Raw genomic sequence first — 19221 nt, 5'->3', positions numbered from 1 at the left:
ATGTTTGGGATAGGTGGATTTAAATAGTAGATTTTTAAACACTTAATTGTAAGCTATTGCAAACCTTTAAAAATACATGTTTATAAAAATACAAACCTAAAATACAAATTTACAAACCTCCGTTATCTTCATCTCTTTCATTCTTAAATATACATATAATACATAGAAACGTTTAGTGGTAGGGTGGGAGTTATAAAGTAGTAAGCTGGCATAATCAGTGTTCTGTAAAGAAACAGTGACATGTGATTATGAAGAGGTTTTTGAATTTTGTGGGGGTAGGGGTCGGGGGTTAAAGCCGCCAGTCTGTCCATCCAAAGGTGTTTTCTTTTTTTCGTTATACACTTGTTCAATTTGTAATTTATTTTTGGTTTAAATCAGGGGTCGGCAACCTTTTGAAGCGGAAGAGCCAAAAGTTACAATTTTCAAAATTTCCCTGGTTTTAAAGAGCCACTAACTTTTTTTTATTTTAAATATTTTATTTTTTGATTAAGATTATTAGTATTTGTTCAAAGAGCTGGAGAGCCGCATCTTGATATCAAAAGAGCCGCATGCGGCTCGCTCGCTAGCCGCAGGTTGCCGACCCCTGGTTTAAATTAAAAACCATTATAATTTTTATATCGAAAAATTTGAAAATCCGTGATAAATGTGATTCATTGTAAAATCACTATATATTTAGAATTAAGAACTGTAATCTGACACAAGTTTCACATTTAGAGTTAGATCCAATATTAAAGGGCATTTTTATATAGATAATGTCATTTTACGTCAGTGTTTCAAAGAAATTTAAAAAAAAAAAAAATGATCTTTTGTTATTAAAAATAGTATATTTTATATTATTTCTATTTTTATTTTTGTTGTGCTTCTTAAATTAATGTACTAATATTTGATTGTTTCCCCTGCATAAAAAACACAAGAGTTACCTTTACCTAAACAATACTTTGTCAATGATTTTCTATTACTGCGATCTATGGCAAAGCATAATGTTTATAATTATTTATATTTGCGGTTTGGGATGTGGGCCCTATATTTTGTTAAATTTTGAACTTTGAATTTTTTTTTACTTTCTAAGTAAGCTATCATTTATCGGTGTTATTACACTAACGTAGACCTAAACAAGATTGTTTTAAATCAATTAAATCTATTTAAATAGTGTACACTTTCTTAGCAGCTATATATCTTAGAAATATTTTTTTAAAAAAATATGTTAAACTTTGCTTTCTTTCTTAAAAAAAATAATGCGTTATCTCATATACGCTAAATTCTATGTATATTTGATTATTGTTAAAATCTTTGTATCACAAATGCATGCTTTCAAAAAGCGCGTAATGATTAATTCAGTTCTGAAGTAGGTGGGGATAGATTCTGTTGCTGGGTAGGTTTTCTTCACGTGTATTGTTATTTCAGGGGTGGGGGTGAATACTGTTATTGTTACGCGTCGGGTTAAGGCTTGGTAAGTCATTGTTTATGGTGAGTATGTGAGTTGTGTTCAGCCCCACGTTGTTGTGTTATTCCCCTTAGACCAAATGTTGGTATTCAGTTTACTAGGTGTGTGAACGAGAGTTGATGGGTTGATTTGGACAGAGGGCTAGGCGAATATATTACGGGTGTTGGCCCGCACTAATACTGTGGTCCAAACTTTGTGTAGTTTGTTGTTTGTACTTCTTAAAGTCGACCTTAACAGCTGGTGGCCAGTAAAAACAAGAACAACTTAGAAATAGACCGGTCGTACAAAAACATCAACCCCTGTAGCGATCGCAACTTATCGGGACTTGTCACAGTCGCTGGTATTGTTTAAGGGTAAATGTTTACCATATAAGGTGTTTATTGCCTGAGACTTGTCACAGTCGCTGGTATTGTTTAAGGGTAAATGTTTACCATAAAGGTGTTTATTGCCTGAGACTTGTCACAGTCTCTGGTATTGTTTAAGGGTAAACGTTTACCATATAAGGTGTTTATTGCCAGAGACTTCATCGTCGTCACCAGATGGTTGTTATCGTCGTCACATCTGAATTTGTATCATCGCCACTACCGAACTGTTACTGTCGTCATCAGCAAACTTTTAACGACGTCCCTACTGAACTTTGACACCATAATATTTACTACCAATGACAGAGAGTTACTACAGGAATAGGGCTGGGAATGTAGAGGTAAGTTTTTTTATTTTTTTTTATTGGTCTTTAGCGGGTACTCACCACCAGTTTTTATCTTTTGTCCTAATCTAATAGAAAGTTTTGCATTACAAACTTTGAGGTTAGATTTCACTTCTCCTCTCTCTCTCTCTCTCTCTCTCTCTCTCTCTCTCTTGATATAAAAGGCATATGGAATGGCATCAACCTAGTTATAACGGTAATAAAGTTATCGTGTTCACAGTCACAAACAGACACACACACACACATATACACACATGCACACACACAGAGACATTCGGAAAACATGTCTTTTTCGACTCACGGGGGGTATAAAACTTCAAGATGTGTTAACATTTCAATTTCGATTTTTGCACGATTACAATATTGTATCTACACTTCGTAAACGAGAAAGTAAAAATGACGATAATTGTATAAAAGCCACATTTCAAAATATCGTATTTTGAATTCACATATATTCACTAGAAGAAACTTACTGGGTCATTAGACTGTTGACGTCCTTTCTTTATTTTTTTCGTTACAAAAACAGCTATGGTCTTGGTGAGATGTAACATTCTCTCCATCTCTTCTGATTGTTGCTGATATATTTTTATTTCCGTCTTATATTTTAACATATTGCTGTAAAGTCAGGTCCTGGAGCTAAAGCTACCTCTGCTAACTTTTCTAGCACTAGAAAAAAAAAATAACAGGATTTGGTCTTTTCTTTTAGACTAACATGATCTCATGACTAACCTCCAGTATTAAATCTACTATATTTTCCTCTTCACTTGTATAACATTGTCGACTGTTACTCCAGATGTACAATCACAGCATACATCAGCTCGCAGTAATTTTTATTATTTAGAAATTATTTATTTATTTATTTTAAGCGAAAAATTTTAAACGTAAATTTTCTAATAAGCACAATATCATACACAAAATAGTTTACACAAATAGTATACCTATATCTTTTTTTTTTCGCCTCAGACACGTGATTTATAACGTCAGTTGTGTATTCGCTTTACTATTACATTTTTCATCATCGGCTTGTGAGGACTGATACAGATTTACAATTGTAATATTTCTTTTTTACTTGTAGCCTGCTTTCATTTATTTAAGATGGTTTACTTATACATAGATCTAATACAAAACGTCTAAATGTAAAGAAAAAAGAAAAATTAAAATTAAACCTATATCAAAATAAGAATAATTCAGATTAGTCCTGCAATATGTTAAAATTGATCGACCATCAGTCACAAGATATATAACAAGATATAAAACATCTTCAAATGGGTTTCACAAATGTAAATAAAAAAGCGATGTTGTTATATCTTGATATCAAAACAAATCTATCAAATCGTATATACGAACGTTTTAGTTAGTATACGAACATGAATATAATAGTTTAATAGATGTATACTATTTTTGTAATACTAATGCAGAGGTTAATCGACAAAAGAATGTGTAAGTTGTTTCCCTTATAAATATATATTTATTACATCGCAGCAACAGTATTCTCATGCCCGTCTTAACTTAATCGGTAAGCTTAGCACAGAGACATGACAATGTGTCTTATCAATTTTTTTTTATGTAATTATGGTGTATAGAATAATTACGTCAAACAATTGCAACAGCATTATTCGTTTGTATTGTTTTATTATCCTATTCATTTAATGAGGAATATTTTAGGCCCTAAACGTTATGGGTAATTTTATATCGTTTGTTTTGCTGGGATTTAAAATCTTTTTTTTTTGATTTCCTATATATCGTTCTATAGACAAACAGGACAACTTTTGTATAGAAATTTATCAGATGATTGTCAGGACTTTAGGGTGTACTCATGTCTGTGCTGCTCGACCTATGTGTAGTTTAATCTTGGTTTACATTGACCCTGGTGTAGAAATAGATTGATTATAAACATATATTCAAACAATAGAAAATCAGTAATATATTTTAAAAATAGAATGTATGCTAATTTACAAATATTTGATTCTTTAATATTTTCCAACTTGAATAGGAGACAAATAATGAAAGTATAAAGCTGAAACAGCACCCGTACGGTTTAGAACTTCCAATGTATATTAAGCAGGAACAACAAATCACCTGTTATATTTTACAATAAAAATTGTATAGAGTGGTATTGAAAGATTGGGTAGATGAATTTAAAGATGTTCTCTCTAGTCTATATATTCTAGTTCATCTACTTGTGTATTTAGTTGTTAAACAGAGTAATGTTTATTTCAAGCATCTCCAAGGGGGGGGGGGAATTGAAGGAGCGTCAACCACCACCCCCACCCCCCCCCCTAAAATGATATAAAATGTATACATAAAAGTTATACTTTTAACACATTCTACTTCCCCCTCTCTCTCTCTCTCTCTCTCTCTCTCTCTTTATCCATCCCCCATTGGAGAAAAAATGGAAATTGTTATGCACAGTTTGACATAGACACAGTATTTTCAATTTGCCTTAAGTAAACTTAGGCCCAAGAAAATATGTGATATTGCTAAAAATCATCTACCACATGTTTTTAATTAAATCTGTTTATGACATTTTTTTTTCATTTGCATTTAGTTAGTTAAAGAAAAAAAAAATCTCACAATCATCATTTGATAGTTCTCGTTTATTGTTTTCTTTGTCTTCCACTCTTCATAATTTCCGTCGTTACAACAACAGCATTGGTCTGGGTTAGATATAACATTTTCTCCATCTCGTTTGATTGTCGCTGATACATTTTACAGCCAAATAAAGCACTGTTACATTTTACATGTGTACGTATTGATGAATAGTCAGCTCCTAAAGCTAAAGCTACAATACGTTTGTATTGCTGAGTGCTGACGTAACTGGCTGTTGGAGATCAACCTGGAGAAGACCGTGTACTCGCTGTTCACGAATGACATGGCCACGTTAAAGAGCCGGTCAAGTTTGCGATTGACAGTGAAAGCCAGTGAACCTTAGGGTCCGTCTGGAACAGATATCGATGCTTACGTAGCGTGTGTGAGACCTATGTAACAATGTGTCAAAACGTTTCAATTACTGTCAATGTATGTGCACTCTATTCTTATAGTAGAATAAATATCATAGCAAAAACAAAATACATACATAATAACTTTTTTTTCTTACAATATTAAAAAAAACAATCATACATTATATTTTGTAACTATGTATTTAATGTAAACGCTTTAGTCGCTATATTAAAACTATTATTATTGCCGAATGTTTTGCATCTGAGCAAACATGAACAACGTTGCGGAGAAACTATCATTATATAGATCTCTCTCTCTCTCTCTCTGTATATATATATATATATATATATATATATATATATATATATATATATATATATATATATATATATATATATATATATATATATATATATATATATTACTGTTACTGTTAAGATTTTTTTATGGCTATGCCAATTTTATTAACGACTCAATATTCCTTTCTACAGGCCCGTATCACATGACATGACAGTCAAATATTCACTTACAAATAGAAATTTGCTAATTTACTATTTTCAAATTTAAAAAAAAATAATAAATAATACAAAACAAAAAGATGATCAACAATTTTTTTCAGTTTAAACTAATGATTAAAAAAACAAACCTCTCTAAATTTGAGGTTGTTCTTATATTAATTATGTACCAACTGTGAACAACCAACATATAGTCAATAACAAACTCATGTTATACAAATTATAAAATAATCTGAACAACTGGCTAGCAGTGACGTCAAGAGGTCGCCCTCTCTGACAACTATGTTCTAAAACTGCCTGTTAGTCTGTTACTGTTAATTTTGATATCAAAATGAATAATCGAACATCAATGACAAGCGTTGAAAAAATATAAAACTCACTATATGTATTTGTAATATTTATAATTTGATTAAAGTTCTTCTATTTGAGTTATATCACAATTGTTAACTAAAATTTGAACATTATAGGCATTTTATCAATTATTTAAAACAATATATAATAGTACATTTATCGTAATTACAAGTTATATTTCTGTTCCTGCTGTTAGTGTTTTATATGTTATATATATTTTTTTTGCTCAATCGATTTAAAATTCCCCCTGATTTCTGACAAAAAAATATCATGGGAGATAACTTAATATAGAAAATGATGATATATAGTACATCCAAATTAATATAATTACGTTTTGGGATGGTGCCCCTGTATTGTCAAATGTGTGTGGAAATAGTGTGTTTTTATTTGTTTCTTTTAGGTTACGTGTAATTTCTTACATTTCTGTATTATCGAAATATCGTAGGTTTTCAAAAGTTTGTTGCAAATCAATCTAAGCCATTTAAATACTTTACACTTTCTTAGTAACTATTTTATTTTAGCAGTAATAGTTTTATTATGTGATACTAAGCTAAATAAATATTGTTTATCTTATGTAGGCCAACTTTCTTTTTTTTATTTTGTTATATACGCTAATATCTAAAATGTGTATTATATGTATCTAAAATATCTTCATGAATATTTCATTATTAAGCTACATTGAACCTTTGGGCCCGTCTATGTTCTAAGTCGAACACTTGAAATAATGTATGTGTAGTCGATACTTTCGGTTGAATGAATATAATAAAAGAAATAAAATGCATACATAATAACTGTTATGAAATGCACAAAAGGTATTTTTTAAACGTACATACAATATAGTATATAGCCACATAATTTAAAGTGAAAGCTTAAGTCTCTAAAATTAAATGTATTATTTCCAAATGAAATTTTCTTTAATGAAACTTGATAACTTATCGAACTTTTGTATCATTAATTTGAAATTTATTTGTGTTTAAATATAAAAAAAAAACATTATTTTTTATTTCGAAAAAAAAACATCTGAACCACGACAATATACTTTGTCAAACAGTGTTCCAACATAAAGATCTATATTTTGCGATAAGTATTAATCTTTCTAAAGTTTTACATTTTGAGGTATATTAAAGTAATTATATGGACTTTTCTATAGTAGTTCTGTTTTAGAGTTTTGTCGACTCAATGGGACAGCACTGAGCCCAGTTAATCATTAAAGATGTAGCAGATAGTGTGTATGATCTACATGCACGTTTTACAGCTAGAGAATAGGTCTGTAATGTTCTATTGTTTGGTATGAATGGCATGCGCATTTGACAGGTCAAGAAAACGTCTGTAATGTTCTATTGTCTGGTATGATTGACATGCACATTTGACAGATCAAGAAAAGGTCTGTAATGTTCTATTGTGTGGTGACCTGACACAGACAGTCCGACAAAAGAAGACGAAGACACTTGGGCGTAACTTAATGAAAAAACAAATGAAGTTGTTGGGAATAGTGTTGTTCGTTAATCTAAATATAGTTTTGAGTATTCTGCCCTTGCGAAAATTGCAGTATTACAATTGTATGTGTCTAAATCCCGGCAACTTCAACAAACAAACATATTAGCGAGTTTATATTTAAAAACACTAGCAGGAACATCAGCCATACAACTTTATAATACATAGGTATACGTTAATATTTGAAACACTATACAAGTAATAATATAATAAATCAATAATTAATAATTTAATAACAAACCGTGTTAATAATAATCAGTGCTGACTTGTGTTTATAAAGTTGTGCCCAGTTTATCATGACAGATGTAGCAGATAGTGTGTATGATGGACATGCACATTTTACGGCTAGAAAATAGGTCTGTGATGTTCTTATGTTTGGCACGATTGACATGTAGTTCTATTTTATTCCGTCTCCAGTCTCCTCTCTCTCTCTGTCTCTCTCTTAATATAAAAGGCATATGGAATGGCATCAACCTAGTTATAACGGTACTCAAGATATCGTGTTCAAAGTCACACACAGGCACACACACTTACACACACAGAGAAAGAGAGAGAGACATTCTGAAAAAAAAAATCCGAATCACTGGGGGTGTAGAACTTCGAGATTGGTGAATATCTCGATTTAGATTTTTACACGACTGCAATGCTTCCTCTATACTTCGTATACGAGAAAGTAAAAATGACAATAATTGTATATTTTTGCACCTGAAAATGTATGATGAGGAAAATGTTAAAACACTCATATATTTTAGAAATGTATGTTTATTAAAAGCGAATTCTCACAATGGTTTTCATTAATATTATCTACAACTCAGTTTATTACTTATTTTTCGTTATTTCTATTTGATAGCTCTTTTTTTTTTCTCCTTCTGTTGAATTCACTCTACATGGTTTATGTCGTTACAACAACAGCTATGGTCTGGGTTAGATGTAACATTTTTCCATCTCTTCTGATTGTTGCTGACATATTTACGAGCTTTACGGTCTTAACTTGAACTTATTGATGTATAGGCGGCTCTTGTTGCTAAAGCTACCTCTGCTCACTTTTCAAACATCAGAGGACAAAATACCACGATATTGTCTTTACTTTTAGACTTCCTTGATCCCATAATTAGCCTCCAGTATTAAATCAATTATCTGCTCCTCTTCTGTTATTTCACCCAATACTGTCAACTGTTATCCCAGATGCACAATAAAAGTTTACATCTACTTGCAGAAAAAAATATTTTGAAATTAATTTATTAAAACTATTATTATTGCCGAATGTTTGTGCATTTAATATCTGAGCGTACATAAAGTGCGTTATGATAAAACTATCTTTACTCGTAAATTAATACCGTTACTGTTTTATTTTTAGCGCAATTTCCATACGGACAATAGCGATTATTAACTCGTCATTTCTGGATGTATGGATGTGTGTCCGCAGCCTTTAAGTAGTATCTCCTCCTCAACGAAGCAATATCGAGGACTATTTCCAAAAGCAAATATGTTAAGCAAGTTCCAAGGATGATTGTGGGCCAAAAATTCATGAATTCCTTCCTGGATTTCCCGGAAAAGCCAAAAAACACCGAACAAATGCAGTCTTTTGCCCATATCTCGGCAACCAGACAACTTAGCGACTTGAAACATTTACCAATCGACTCCTGTCATAATTTAAACCAATATTGCCGAAGAAAGTTTTCAAAAATATTCTTTCGTTCGGTCACAAAAAATTAATTAAGAACATTTAAACTAAGCATCGTGTAGGCCTAGGATGATATTTACTACTTTTTTTAAACTGAGCATCTTGTAGGCCTACTCGTTAAAATAAAACTATTTCCGTTGATATAGGTTAATCTAGTTGTCTTTTTTTTTTACTTATTAATTCAAACGTTATTTTTGTACCGTATTAATTTATTTATAATTTATATGAGAGTGATAGGGCAGGGGTCGGCAACCTGCGGCTCGCGAGCCGCATGCGGCTCTTTTGGTGTCCAGTTGCGGCTCTTCAGCTCCATGCACAATTAATAATTATTTTATTATATTTTTAAAACTCATAAAAATATTAGTCTACAACACTAGGTAATAAACGATACATTAATAGACATAAACAATAAACATTCACTATTCTATTAGAATATTTAGTTACTCCCTATCTCAATGTACTTCCTATTACATTGTCCATTCCGGACGGAAACATGAGATTATTTCATATATTCAAAGCTATTTATTTTAAATTATATATAGTATGATATTTGTTTAGGATTATATATATATATATATATATATATATATATATATATATATATATATATATATATATATATATATATATATATATATATATATAATCCTAAACAAATATACTATTGACATAACAATGTTAGTGGCTCTTTAAAAATTGGGTAATGTTGTAAATTGTAACTTTTGGCTCTTTCGTCTCAAAAGGTTGCCGACCCCTGTGATAGGGAGTTACAATTACAAGGTTTTGTTTCGCTATGCCTAATCATTTTTTCACATTTTTTTTTTAAATAGTTTCTAAGGTCGAAACTTGAGTTAATGTAATAGCAATAGTTGTTTATTTTTTCGTCTCACTATATAAAAATTATCATTTGTTATTTGACTATCGTTTATCATTTTACGTTTTAAACAAATTTTCTAAAGGTTAAGTAATTTTATACGATTATTTTAAGATTATAAAAATAATATTACATTTTTATTAAGTTTTTTAATTACTAAGCATACATATTGGAATGATTTTTTCATTATATATTTGTTTGCTTAATCGATATACTATCCTTTTAAAAAAGTCCCCTGATTTTATGAACAATACAGCATGGGAGGTAACTGTATTTACACAGGCTTTGTCTACCATTTTTTATTTTCTTTACAGTGATCTATGGTATTTCCAATTAGTTATAGTTACGTTTTGGGATGGGGGCCATGTATGCAGGGTCGGCGCTAACTATAAGGCGAACAAGGTGGTCGCCTAGGGTGCTACCGTACCGAGGGGGGGGGGGGGGGGCTCGCGCAAAAATGTGTAATTTTCTTTATTAATAATTACCTAATAATGTATAATCATCTCCATTAAAATTTTATTTGAACAAAAAATAAATCTTTTTTTTTGTTTCTATATTTGTTGTGTTATCTTGGAATATAACTTATAAGCTGCATGCAATCTGACAGATGTATTTATCCAACATTGAGAAAAGTATGTAGGTCTTGTGTGGCTAGAGGATGACTTGATATATCTAGTCTTTGTTCGGTAGCTTAAATAGCTGAATTGGAGACTGAGGGTTGACTGCCCAGATGAAGATTTGGCACTATAGTTTTGTGAGTGTGGGCACGGCAGGATAATGTTGGATTTGTCCAAGTAGGTGCAGATGGTGATTATGGTGATGATGATGATTTCTTGACCCTAACCCAGGGGTCGGCAACCTTTTTAGACGAAAGAGCCAAAAGTTACAATTTACAACATTATCCGGTTTTTAAAGAGCCACTACCATTTTTATGTCAATAGTATATTTGTTTAGTATATATATATATATATATATATATATATATATATATATATATATATATATATATATATATATATATATATATATAATATCCTAAAAATAACATACTATATATATATATATAATTTAAAATAAATAGCTTTGAATATATGAGATAATCTCATTTGAATTTGTGTTGAGAGGATCTACTAAGTAAGTCAGAGTACATGCATTTGTTTTGAATTGCTCAAATTCTTTCAGTAAAAACACCCTTCATTTTGTTTATATTAATGCTTATGTGATTGAATAGTAGCATTGAATTCATAACGATATTTTTCAAATTTTTCGTAATTAATTAATTTACCGCTCACCATGTATTCAACAAAAAAAAGTATTTTTTTTTCGAAACAAACCACTTCTTCAAGCAAGACGTAGGCTAGATTATCCTTTCAGTTTTACACTTAGCTGGTTTAATTTCTTTGTGATATCCACTATGAAGTTGAATGTTTCAATTCGGAATGGACAATTTAATATGAGGTACACTAATATAGGGTCCTAGGACCTTTGACCACAGTTGCTTTGACCATAGGGGGTTTGACCACAGCGGAGCTTTGACCATAGGGGCTTTGACCATATGGGGTTTGACCATAGGGGGTTTGACCACAGCGGAGCTTTGACCATAGGGGCTTTGACCATAGGGGGTTTGACCATAGGGGGTTTGACCACAGCGGGCCTTTGACCATAGCGGTGCTTTGACCATCGGGGGTTTGATCATTAGGGTTTGACCATAGGGGGTTTGACCACAGGTGTTTTCTCAGTAGAGGGTCTTTGATCACAGGTGGTCTATCAACTGGTGTTTGATCACAAGCGCTGTGTCCGGCTTTGATCATAGGTATTTTGTCCACAAAGGGTCTTTGATCTCAGGTGGTTTGTCCAATGCTGTCCATATATGGTAAGGATTTATTTTAAAAGTTGCTAAATTATATTTTAAATTTCGACATGATGTAATAATATGTTAAATCATCATGTATAAATACAAGTCATCTAAACTACTCTATGTCAAAACCATGGAGAATATGGTCAAACAGATGTACTGACATATTTGCGTGCTATAGTACATCTGTCATTTAGTTAACCATTTTATGTATTACATCTTTGACTGTATTGTTGGCAAGTTTTGTATAATTTATTATCCTTTATATATGCTATGTATTTTCAAGTACATCTACATTGTTTATTTGTGAAACTTGTTATATGTCGCGTTATTTGTGTTTCATTTATATTTAAAATAAATCTCTGAGGCCTCACACCAGCCTTTATGTGGAGACTAAAATATACATGTTAATTTCTTTTAACGTACTCTCAGGAAACATGTATAAAATCGTGTTAATTGTATCACACCTATGATCAAAGCCGGACACAGCGCTTGTGATCAAACACCCATTGATAGACCACCTGTGATCAAAGACCCTCTGCTGAGAAAATACATGTGGTCAAACCCCCTATGGTCAAACCCCCTATGATCAAACCCGCTATGGTCAAAGCACCGCTATGGTCAAAGCCCCGCTGTGGTCAAACCCCCTATGGTCAAAGCCCCTATGGTCAAAGCTCCGCTGTGGTCAAACCCCCTATGGTCAAACCCCCTATGGTCAAAGCACCTGTGGTCAAAGGAGTAACAAAATATTATAATAGAATAGTAAATGTTTATTATTTATGTCTATTGTTGTATCGTTTATTACCGAGTGTTACAGACTAATATTTTTATGAGTTTTGAAAATAAAATAAAATAATTATTAATATTTGTGCATGGAGCTGAAGAGCCGCAACTGGACACCAAAAGAGCCACATGCGGCTCGCGAGCCGCAGGTTGCCGACCCCTGCCCTAACCCAAGGGATAATTGAAAAATGTATACTACAAGAAATTCTGACTATTCGTGACATTCGTGCTGGTTTCTAACTTTCGATTTCTAACTTTGCTTTCGTTTTAAGCATAATTATAAATAGAATTTTTTTTTTTTTTTTTTTTTTTTTTTTTTTTTTTTTTTTTTTTTTTTTTTTTAATTATAAATAGAATCATTTTAGAAAAAATCGATCAAATGACCGAACGGTAGTGAAAGTACAGGCACAATGTTTATGACAAATTATATACCATCTTTAAATGGTTCTTATGCATTAAAATATAAATGAAATTTAATTACATTTTTAAAATTGAAACTTATCTTTTAAATAATATATGGTCGTAAAAGTTATAATTAGAAAATCAATATAGAAATGTAATACATTAAACCATATCTGTACTGTTTAGGTACACTTTAATCAACTAAATAATGTGTAAATTGTTTCCCTTATAAAATGTAAATTAAGTACCGTACATTTATAACATCGAAACAATATAATTCTAATATAGTTATTTCTCTTAATTCGTGAGCACAGAGACATTAGTCAGAGCGTATTATTCATGTTTATTGTGTTTTATTTTCCTATTCCTTTAATCTAGAGTAGTTTAAAGGTAATGTTTATTGTTTGTTTTATCGTCCGACACTCTTCTTATATTTAATGTTGGATTTAAAATGTTTTTTTTGGATGGATTTAAATTTGTCAATTATGCCATATTTTTTTATCACTATAATTATTCGATATATTTTTTTTCTGTTCTTTCTTCCAGTCTTCATGATTTTTCTGTCGTTACAAAAACAGCTATGGTGTGGCAAAGATGAAAAACTTGCTCCATCACTTCTGATTGTTGAGGATATATTTTCACTGCCAATAACGCATTTTTACAAGCTTTTATTTAACTCACTTGCTGAAAATGCAAATGTATAATTAAATGATGATTCAAGGGTTTTTTTTGTCCACCGATGTGGTGGACTGAGGGGCTGGGGGTAGGGGTGGTGTTGGCTTTCAAGTGGAGCTGAAATGCCTTTGGGATAACAGAAAATTAAAATCATACAAATTTTAAGCAACCGGAAAATGAGACACATCACATCAAATATCCTTCTCTTATTTAATGTTTGATTTAAAATGTTTTCGGATGGATTTAAATGTGCCCATTATGTCACATTTTTGGTCAGTATTAACATTAAATGTGATAGTTTTTTTCTTCTTTTTTTTTCTTCCACTTTTTATGATATTGTGTCGTTACAACAAAATCTATGGTGTGAGTCAGATGTAACATTTCCTCCATCGCTTCTAAGTGTGGCTGATATATTTTTACAGCCAATATCGCACTTTTTAGTCTTATACTTTAATTTATTGTAGTATAAGCAGCTCTTGAAGCATACACAACCTATATAGTGACATGTGCTAACTTTTCTGACATTTGAAAACAGACTAGCAATATCTTGTATTTTTTTTAGACCTCCTTGATCTCATGACTAACCTCCAGTATTAAATCTACTATCTGTTCCTCTTCAGTTGTATGACCCAATACTGTCGACTGGTACTCTAGAAGGACAATCAAAGCATACATCAACTCGTAGTAATATTTTTCAATATCATTCATTAGATAAACTCTGTGATAAAACTGTGGAGGTTCCATCAACTGCCTTACCCACAGCGTGATTTTGAATATATCAATGCTGGGATCTTTACGATTGTAGTGTTTACAACCAGTGCATTTCTTTTATTCATAAAGTGCATCTGTTAAAGCATATTTTTAACGTTGTTTTATAAACACTGACTGTGATATATCAGTTTAAAATAAAACTTTTCAATGGCATTTTTATTTATAGTTTAACATGAGACACAGTAATTAGAATTTGTTTTAAGTTGATTTAGGCCCAGACAATTATTTACTATAACCTATAATATATGTTTCTAATTAATGCCCAGCATTGAAACGCAAACAAAATTTCCTTTTTTCGTTATACCCTATAACGAAACATAAACCAAACACGTAAAGTAATGTATAGAGGCATGTTAAATTATCGTTTACCCTGCCAGAGGCGTAGCGATGGGGTGCCGGGGGTGGGGGGGGGTGCGGACCGCAAAGGGTAACGTCATTTAGGGGGGGGGGGCGACACCAAGGCAAAAAATAGCAAAATATATACAGAACAATGATAATCCCACTTAATTCAGTGATCAATTGGAGTAAGTTGAATAGTCTTTTAAGAGCAAACTTGACAAATCCCGCCAATGATGGAGAGGGGGGGGGGGGTGACACCATGACGTAAACCTGCTAATGATATAGAAAACACGCTACATCAAGGTGTATTTATAACCGGCTATAGATAAAAATCGTTAATATAATGTGAACACTGTCAAAATCACAAATGTATAGCATCAATTAAATAAATATTTTTGAAATAAATTAAGGTATGTATTGTACTGAAATTGTACAAATTAATAGCGAAAGTAAATTGAATATAATATTTGATTTATACTATTGTGACACCATTAAGTGCCGCACCGGGTGACCCCCGACCTAGCTATGCCAATGTACCCTGTTCATATATAAATAACATCTACAAAAGTCCTTTTTAAACAATGTGATTGACTTTTAACTCATCTATCTCATTCCAACGCGTATTAAGATAAAAATTCACACCATTAAAAAAAATATATATAAAATAATTTTAAAGTCTTCACGTTTAACCAAATTATTGTGTTCAAATGTAATATTCCTAACAATAATACTTAAACAAGTCGACTCCACTTCACCGGCCCAATGACAGCATTTTGATAAGTTTGATATTTAAATGAACACATTGAGTGTAGACAACACTAGATAACAAGCGATGGCCATCTCCAGTAATTCTCTTTTTCGCCTTGGCAGGCCAGGCTTTCATCATTGCATGCAGCAACACGCTTTTGTCCAAATTCGAGCAAACGCCAATTTTCACGTTTGTCCCAATCAGGTATAAGTTCATTCGAGCATTTCTCACAATGAGGCAAAGGTCAATTCGAATATTTAAGACATTTAGGAAAAATGTCCATAGGCAAATTGTCTTTCCGGTAATTATTTTGTAGATTCCTATTTTTTTCTCTCCAATTAGATAATTAATTAATCATTAAAAGTAATTAAACTATGACTACATTAAATAGATAAAGGGAAGATAGATGGCAAAGAGGGCACGCTACCTTGAAATATCCGCCAGTCCGGTTGAGTGGGGGGGGGGGGGGGGGGGAGTGTGTGTGTGTCTACCATTCAGATTGTGCACTTTTAATACCTGGGAAACAGAAGACTGTTATGTTTTACGTGAGGGCTGATCGAGTGATGTTTGGCTTGAGACTGTCTAAATAACAATTAATACTTTATTGATTGTTTTCTTAAAATTATAAATAAAAAAATTTTATCGGCACACGAATTTCATTATAATATTTAATTAATGATCAGGCACAAATTATATATAACAAAGTATATACCATCTTTAAATGGTTCTCACGTTTTTAAATACTAAAGCAATCTAATTACTTTTTTTATATTGAAACGTATCTCTTAAATAATATATAACAGTAAATGTTTGTATTAGAAAATTAATATAATTATGTAATAGATGTATACTATATTTGAAATGTTTAGGTACACGTTAATCAACAAAATAATTGGTAAGTTGTTTCCCTTATAAAATGTAAATTAAGTCCCGATCATTTATCACACCGAAACAATATAATTCTAATATGTCTTTCTCGTGAGAGCAGCACAATGATAAGAGTCTGAACAATTTCATTTTATTTAATAGGAGCGTTGAGTGTAGGCCTATATGGAATAATTACGTCAAATAATTGCAACAGTGTTACTCATGTTTGCTTTGTTTTATTTTCCTATTAATTTAATATGGAGTAGTTTAGACGTGATGTTCTACCGTTTGTTTTATTGTCCTCCGTTCTTCTTTTATTTAATGTTTGATTTAAAATGGTTTTGGGTGGAATTAAATTTGTTAATTTTTATTGCATTTTTGGTCACTATTATCATTTAATATGGATTAGTTTAGACGTAATGTTCTATCTTTTGTTTTGATGTCCGCCGTTCTTCATTTATTTATTATTCGGTGAACTTGGTTGTTGGTCCCTCGGTTGTTGCGGTGTTGATGATCCACCTGGTGGCTCTGTTATAATCGTCAGTGAACTTGGTTGTTGGTCCCCCGGTTACTGCGATGCGGGTAGTCCTGTATCCTATGTTGTTGAGAGGTTTGCTTCCTGGCAATACAATACAATAACAAAATTAAATAATTCGAAATCGACGGTTGAAAAGACGAGTTATTGTTAAATATCAATCACAGATGATGTAACAAAATATATAACATATTTAAATGGTTCTTTTGATTTTTAAATACAAATGCAATTTAGTTCTATGTTTATATTGAATGTTATTTCCATCTGAAGATATCTAATTTGATATACCGGAAGTTAGGTATAAAAACAATAATGGTGATTTAATAGAAGAAACACTTATCTAGCTTCACTATCCAAGTGTATACTTTTATATGCTAAAGTAAAATTGTAAAATCAATGTGGTGTACGCTTTATTTATTTTTTTACAAAACTTTGTACGTTTGATTTGTAGGCGTGATTTAATTATTTTATTTCTCATTTCTGGGAACTTCACGATCATCGTGTTTATATCCATTACATTTCTTGTACAAATAAGGAACATCCGTTATAGCATAATTTTTTTTTTTATTTATAGTTTAACATCAGAAATAGTAGTTATATTTTCTTTAAGTCAAATTTGGTTCAAGAAATTATTTGCTATTTCTGTTGATCATATACATTATTTTTTCTAGTTAATGCTCAGCATTGGTATTCAATATCTTTGAAAACACGGCGTCGTATAGTTGTTAATTAAAGCGTAGACTTTTACATACAGTGGTACCTTAACATAAAAGTGCCACAATATAAGAGAATGTTGGGGATACGAGCTGTTGAGCAAGCTAAAATGTGCTTTGTCATACAAGCACAATTTGATATACGAGTAACCCGATTAGCGGGTGTAGATGTTCGTGGAAAAGAAACTGCGCGAAAAAGTTGCAACTAACTGTGCAAAGGAGCTTTTTGATAACACTAATTGCCTAACTCAATTCATTTTACTTTATTGTTACATAAATGCAACTTTTGTTTTATATACCAATAAATATAAGCGTAAGACTCTAATACAAGTTTTAAAAGCGTACTCATTTGTAAACACAAGATAAGACCGTCCACTCTTTGCATTCTTTGATTATCGACGTTTTATATACAAGCAACATATTATATTATTTGGTACGAAGTGTAAATGATAGCATTTCTGTACTTAGTTATTTTTAGACAAGTGCCTATCTACTTCCAACCTTTTAAAAAACATAATATATCCTAAAACCGTTAGTAGATTCTAATTGAGCAAAAACCAAAATTATTATTAATTACCTTTTGACCTCTTAAAAAACATAATATAGCTACAACCTGTTAGTGCAGGGGTCGGCAACCTTTTGAAGCGGAAGAGAAAAAAGTTACAATTTTCAAAATTTCCCTGGCTTTAAAGAGCCACTAACATTTTTTTGTTTTCAAATATTTTATTTTTTATTAAGATTATTAGTATTTGTGCAAGGAGCAGAAGAGCCGCATCCTGACATCAAAAAAGCCGCATGCGGCTCGCGAGCCGCAGGTTGCCGACCCCTGTGTTAGTGGACTTGTATTTAGCAAAAACAATTGTTATTTATAACAGTTGCATTTATAATTTTTGTAAAGTTAAATTATTTTTCAAATCCAAAGAAGAGTATGGCGGAAATAATAAAAGATTGGTTTAAAAATATATAAGCTAGTGTTTAGTGTAATGCTCTGGCGGTTAAGTTTGGATTATTTTTAAATTTTAAATCTATTCCAGCACGAGTGAAAAAAAATTTACATTTTTATGTACGAACTATAAAATTTTAGTTTAACTAATTTACTTTAATACAAATGTTTATTACAACATGACGACCACCATTTGTTGACTTTAATAATTGTTGTATTGTAAGAGTTGTTTCCCCTAACATACAGAAGATAACTAGGTTACTCGGTGCATTTCTCTATCAGTGTTGTTTATATTCCTCTATTAGATTTCGTTATATCCGCAACATTTCCATAACGAACTGACACATACACAAATTTAATATGTTTTAGTATTAGAATATGTATTTATACAAAACCATAGTACATTTTTGCGTGTTTTCAGTTTGCTTTTAAAGAATTTCAACAAGTGTGTAGTTCATCCCTTGAATCATTATTTTTTTTCCCGTTTCATATTGTCGCCCATATTGATCCATAAATCTATTATACATAAACGAAACAGTGCTTATTCATACATACATTGAATATACATGTATATTATGCAGA

The 19221-nt window shown here is 31.5% G+C and overlaps 1 pseudogene; it reads right to left on the bottom strand.

The window, feature by feature from the left end:
• Positions 1–18295, bottom strand: part of LOC131935307 (uncharacterized) — a 45344-nt pseudogene extending 27049 nt beyond the window's left edge.
• Between the last annotated feature and the right edge of the window lie 926 nt (positions 18296–19221).

This window comes from Physella acuta, unplaced genomic scaffold (assembly GCF_028476545.2).
Source record: "Physella acuta isolate Inbredline_101_S28 unplaced genomic scaffold, ASM2847654v3 ptg000142l, whole genome shotgun sequence".
NCBI lineage: Eukaryota > Metazoa > Mollusca > Gastropoda > Physidae > Physella > Physella acuta.
This window is presented reverse-complemented; position numbering and strand designations above follow the sequence as displayed.